Source organism: Coregonus lavaretus (genome assembly GCF_964263955.1).
Source record: "Coregonus lavaretus genome assembly, contig: HAP1_SCAFFOLD_2608, whole genome shotgun sequence".
NCBI classification, from domain to species: domain Eukaryota; kingdom Metazoa; phylum Chordata; class Actinopteri; order Salmoniformes; family Salmonidae; genus Coregonus; species Coregonus lavaretus.
Window position 1 is genome coordinate 13,988 of NW_028160446.1, and position 6,112 is coordinate 20,099.

Sequence of the window (6,112 nt, forward strand, 5' to 3'; positions counted from 1 at the left end):
CATGGGGGTGGAAACATCATGCTTTGGGACTGTTTTTCTGCAAAGGGACCAGGACGACTGATCCGTGTAAAGGAAAGAATGAATGGGACCATGTATCATGAGATTTTGAGTGAAAACCTCCTTCCATCAGCAAGGGCATTGAAGATGAAATGTGGCTGGGTCTTTCAGCATGACAATGATCCCAAACACACCGCCCGGGCAACGAAGGAGTGGCTTTGTAAGAAGCATTTCAAGGTCCTGGAGTGGCCTAGCCAGTCTCCAGATCTCAACCCCATAGAAAATCATTGGAGGGAGTTGAAAGTCCGTGTTGCCCAGCGACAGCCCCAAAACATCACTGCTCTAGAGGAGATCTGCATGGAGGAATGGGCCATAATACCAGCAACAGTGTGTGAAAACCTTGTGAAGACTTACAGAAAACGTTTGACCTGTGTCATTGCCAACAAAGGGTATATAACAAAGTATTGAGAAACTTTCGTTATTGACCAAATACTTATTTTCCACCATAATTTGCAAATAAATTCATAAAAAATCCTACAATGTGATTTTCTGGATTGTTTTTCCTCATTTTGTCTGTCATAGTTGACGTGTACCTATGATGAAAATTACAGGCCTCTCTCATCTTTTTAAGTGGGAGAACTTGCAGAATTTGTGGCTGACTAAATACTTTTTTTCCCCACTGTATATCATAAAAATGATGCCAGCTGATTCATGATTTCGACTGGCTGAGAAACGCTGCCTGCCTTTCTGTCTCGTCCCGACTCCCGACACGTTCAATACTACGGGACAGCAGGAGATAGAATTTGAATATTGAAACAATGTTGCAAATGTCAGAGAGACAGACAGCAAGGTTTATACAAATCTCCACTGTTGCAAACTAAATGTTAGTCTAAAATAAATGTGAGATAATATCTAGATGCTTTTTATAGTGGAGATCAAGTTTATAAAGTGCCTGACTGTGTTGACGAGACAGTGGATTGCGCAGTCAGATGGAACTGTGTAAATAGGCATTTTAATGTCATAGATTTAGCTGGTGGTAACTTGTGGAATAGACACCGGCTGGAATGCGGTTTTAACCAATCAACATTCAGGATTAGACCCTCCCGTTGTATAATACATTTTACATGTTAGGGCAAATCAAGTCTGACATTTTAAAGTGGAAATTACAAACTTTAGAAGCCTTTTTAAACCTTGAATATACTACAAGTTTGCATTTCCTGCTGTACAGGAAAATGTTCATCAACAAAAGAGTTATCAAATTAAGATCCTACATCTGTATGTGAGTGTTTAAAACATTGGTACTGTACAACATCATCTGAAGAGTGGTCCAGATGTCTTAGGTTTTCTACTCCCAAAATGTCAAACAAAGATTCCCAGAGCTCATGTGAACTCAGATAAGCAACCCAGTTGTTGAGAAAGATATGACATGTGCTTATACAACTGAACTTGTTGTAACATGGATTTGACCTGTCTATAGTCCCTTTACCATTGTACAGTCCACATGTTTTCTCTAAGAAATATCTCAATACTGCTACCTTTGTGGGTGTTTCAGCTATTGATATACTGCCAATTTCTTCAGAATATTTTATCATATGCTAACCTATACTGAAACATACTGAAATCACATGAAAGAAAGAGTCATTTTAGCTCACTTCCAAAGACAAGGTTGTGTTATTGTGACCCAGATAGATCCACCAATCAGGGCCTCTATTTATATTTATCTGCTTTGTGATTGGTATGGTCAAGGGTGTGTGAGATGGAAGACATCAGGCCAGTGCTGTGGGGAGTGACAGAAGAAAAGGTCATATGATTGATAAAGCTACGGCTGGAAACTGTGGGTGGGAATAGCCTTGTTGTTATTCCCCCACCCATTACACATTAACTATTCCCATGGTTTCAGTGGTTTCAACCTGAAGTCTAAACGCGGTGTCTGTGACCCTATTCACAAAGAGTTTCAGAGTAGGTGTGCTGATCTAGGATCAGTTTTGCCTTTTAGATCATAATACATACGATTATATGAACAGGGGGGACCTGCCCTAGCACTCCTACTCTGAGACACTTTTTGAATACAGACCCTGGTCTGTGGGAACCTGTTGCTACTGAGTGTGTGATAAGTGAGATGGAGAGGCGGTTGTTTTGAGGGACTGTTGCCAACTCTCACCCTGGCTACATCTCACTCTCATCCAAAGTGCACCAGATACTATATCAGGCTAAATGCAACAGTAGATGTAATATCACAGGCAGTTGATAATGTGGAAGAGACGGCTGTCTACAACTTGATTATGCAAGGCAAATGTTTACTTTATGCATCCTCATTAGAGTCATATATTGAAATATGTTGATATTACAGACCATTATTAGGTGCAACAGGTGTCGCTATTTACGGTCACATCAATGTAGGCTGAGTTCACCATGTTTGAGCCGCTCATAGGTGTTTGTCTTGTTGTAGCTTACAGAACAAGGGGGTGGCAGTTTGCCAATAGTAGTCAGTCAGATTTCCAATTAACGCTGAACACAATAGAATACACAGGAGGCTGGTGAGGGGAGGACGGCTCATAATAATGGCTGGAATGGAGTGAATGGAATGGTATCAAACACTAGGAAACAATGTGCTTGATGTGTCAATGTCATTCCATTAACTCCATTCCAGCTATTACTATGAGCCTGTCCTCTCCAATTAAGGTGCCACCAGCCCCCTGTGATAGAATAGTATAGACTTGGCACTTGGCTCACTCATCTTGACTGGCAGAGCAGTATCCTGCTGTGTTTCCCCTTTGAAGACATAAAAAGAAGGAAAGACTAGAGAGAAGGAAGAATAAGGACTGGATAAGACAAATAAGCCCACAGTAAAGACACAATAAAGTCCAAGGCTTATCACAGTCTCTCTACTACATGTAGGCTACATTCTGCTCACTTTGTAGATGTCTTTCCTCTGCTCACATTGTAGATGGCTTTCCCCTGCTCACATTGTAGATGGCTTTCCCCTGCTCACTTTGTAGATGGCTTTCCCCTGCTCACTTTGTAGATGGCTTTCCCCTGCTCACTTTGTAGATGGCTTTCCCCTGCTCACTTTGTAGATGGCTTTCCCCTGCTCACTTTGTAGGCAGATGCATGGGTTGTTTTCTGTACTGTATTGTGTGTGTTTTCTGTACTGTATTCTGGCTTTCAGTCAGTTGATCCTGTTGCTTTGACAGCTTGGGTTTTAGGATTATGTGTTCATATAAAACCACATACCAATAACACTTCAATACTTCTGAATACTCCTCTGTTACAGATTTTCACATAATAACACCTCAGATTGAAAACAGATGCTCCTCTAGTGGCCTTGCCTTGCAGCAGGGATCTGAGATTGCATCTGAAATGGCACCCTATTACCTGTATAGTGCACTACAGGCCCTCTGGTCAAAAGTAGTGCACTATATGGGGAATAGGGTGCCATTTGGGATGCATCCCAAGTCATTTTGCTGAGGGTTGGTTGGTCAGTTGGGAGTCTGGTGTTTGGTGATAGACTGTGTGTGCCCACCGAGGCGAGCCATGGCACAGTGTCAATCCCCTGTTGTTTTTAATGAGGCACTAGTCCCGTGGTAAATATTTAAAAATCTGTATGAGACCAAAACCAAAGGCTTCACAGACGCCACTGACTTTCTGGGCTTTGTTGATCAGGCGGTCAGAGTTCAATGGTGCTAGTTCTCTGGATGTCTACATACACACACGCACACACACACGCACACACACTTTAATAATGTTTACATACTGTTTTACCCACTTCATATGTATATACTGTGTTCTAGTCAAGGCTCATCCTATAGTGCCCTTGGTCCTTGGTCCTTTGTAGCTCAGTTGGTATAGCATGGTTGTGGGTTCGATTCTTGGGATCACCCGTACATAAAGTGTATGCATGCATAACTGTGAGTCGCTTTGAATAAAAGTGTCTGCTAAACAGCATATTTTATTATTATTAATTTATTTAGAGCCCCACAGTTGAGGTGTCATAACACCCATAAAACCTAGCGGTTAAACAGGGAAATGGTTCCAATCGTATTTTCACCATGAATTTCTCCCATAGGGGATTTTAGGAACACTTAAAATAAGGTCTGTGTTTCGTGTAGATTTACCCTGGCCTGACGTTTTGATAACCCCGTGAATCTCTCTTGGACAAGGTGACTTTTATCAATATATTCGGCTCCATTTACTCTCAGGTTCGCAAATGCTAATTAGCATCAAAGTAGACATCATGCAAGACTACAAATCCCTGCAAGCTCCTGCACGTCATCTCAAGCTGACACCAGGTCCATTTAAAGAAATTAAGCCAATTTATTAATTACTACATTTAGCTAACATTAGCTAGTTAATCCAGATATTCTTACCTTTGCCTCGATTCGGCAGTCTCATCCAGATCATCATGGCATTTGTAGTTCTTTATGATAGCCACATTAGCAGCTAATTAGCATTTAATTTTGGGGGGGTTAATACAGACAAATATATTGATAAAAGTCACCTTGTCCGAGAGAGATTTACACGGTTATCAAAACGTCACGCCAGGGTAAGCCTACACGAAACCCAGCCCTTATTTTAAGTGTTTCTAAAATCCCCTATGGGAAAAATGAATGGAACCATTTCCCTGTTTGACCGCTAGGTTTTATGGGTATTATGACTCATACTGTGGTACTCTATATAACAAATGCTGTACTCACCTTTTCAATAAATTGTATTGTCCATACTGTCAATTTCACACCATTATATACAGTGCAGTAACACCTAACAATACAAAACAATACACACAAATACACACAAAAACCATTAAGAAATACCAGAACGAGCAATGTCAGAGTCCGGAATATAATTATATGTATACAGTACCAGTCAAAAGTTTGGACACACCTACTCATTGAAGGGTTTTTCTTTATTTTTACTATTTTCTACATTGTAGAATAATAGTGAAGACCTCAAAACTATGAAATAACACATATGGAATCATGTAGTAACCAAAAAAGTGTTAAACAAATCAAAATATATTTTATATTCTTCAAAGTAGCCACCCTTTGCTTGATGACAGCTTTGCAAACTCTTGGCATTCTCTCAACCAGCTTCATGAGGAATGCTTTTCCAACAGTCTTGAAGGAGTTCCCACATATGCTGAGCACTTGTTGGCTGCTTTTCCTTCACTCTGCAGTCCAAATCATCCCAAACCATCTCAACAGGGTTGAGGTCAGGTGATTGTGGAGGCCAGGTCATCTGATGCAGCACTCCATCACTCTCCTTCTTGGTCAAATAGCCCTTACACAGCCTGGAGGTGTGTTTTGGGTCATTGTCCTGTTGAAAACCAAATGATAGTCCCACTAAGTGCAAACCAGATGGGATGGCGTATCGCTGCAGAATGCTGTGGTAGCCGTGCTGGTTAAGTGTGCCTTGAATTCTAAAAAAATCACTGACAGTGTCACCAGCAAAGCACCCCCACACCATCACACCTCCCCCTCCATGCTTCATGGTGGGAACCACACATGCGGAGATCATCCGTTCACCTACTCTGCGTCTCACAAAGACATGGCGGTTGGAACCAAAGGACAGATTTCCACCGGTCTAATGTCCATTGCTCGTGTTTCTTGGCCCAAGCAAGCCTCTTCTTATTATTAGTGTCCTTTAGTAGTGGTTTCTTTTCAGCAATTCGACCATGAAGGCATGATTCACGCAGTCTCCTCTGAATAGTTGATGTTGAGATGTGTCTGTGACATTTATTTGGGCTGCAATCTGAGGTGCAGTTATTCTAATGAACTTATCCTCTGCAGCAGAGGTAACTCTGGGTCTTCCTTTCCTGTGGCGGTCCTCATGAGAGCCAGTTTCATCATAGCACTTGATGGTTTTTGCGACTGCACTTGAAGAAACTTTCAAAGTTCTTGAAATTCTCCGTATTGACTGACCTTCATGTCTTCAAGTAATGATGGACTGTCATTTCTCTTTGCTTATTTGAGCTGTTCTTGCCATAATATGGACTTGGTCTTTTATCAAATAGGGCTATATTCTGTATACCACCCCTACCTTTTGATGTCTTCACTATTATTCTACTATGTAGAAAATAGTAAAAATAAAGAACGAGTAGGTGTGTCCAACCTTTTGA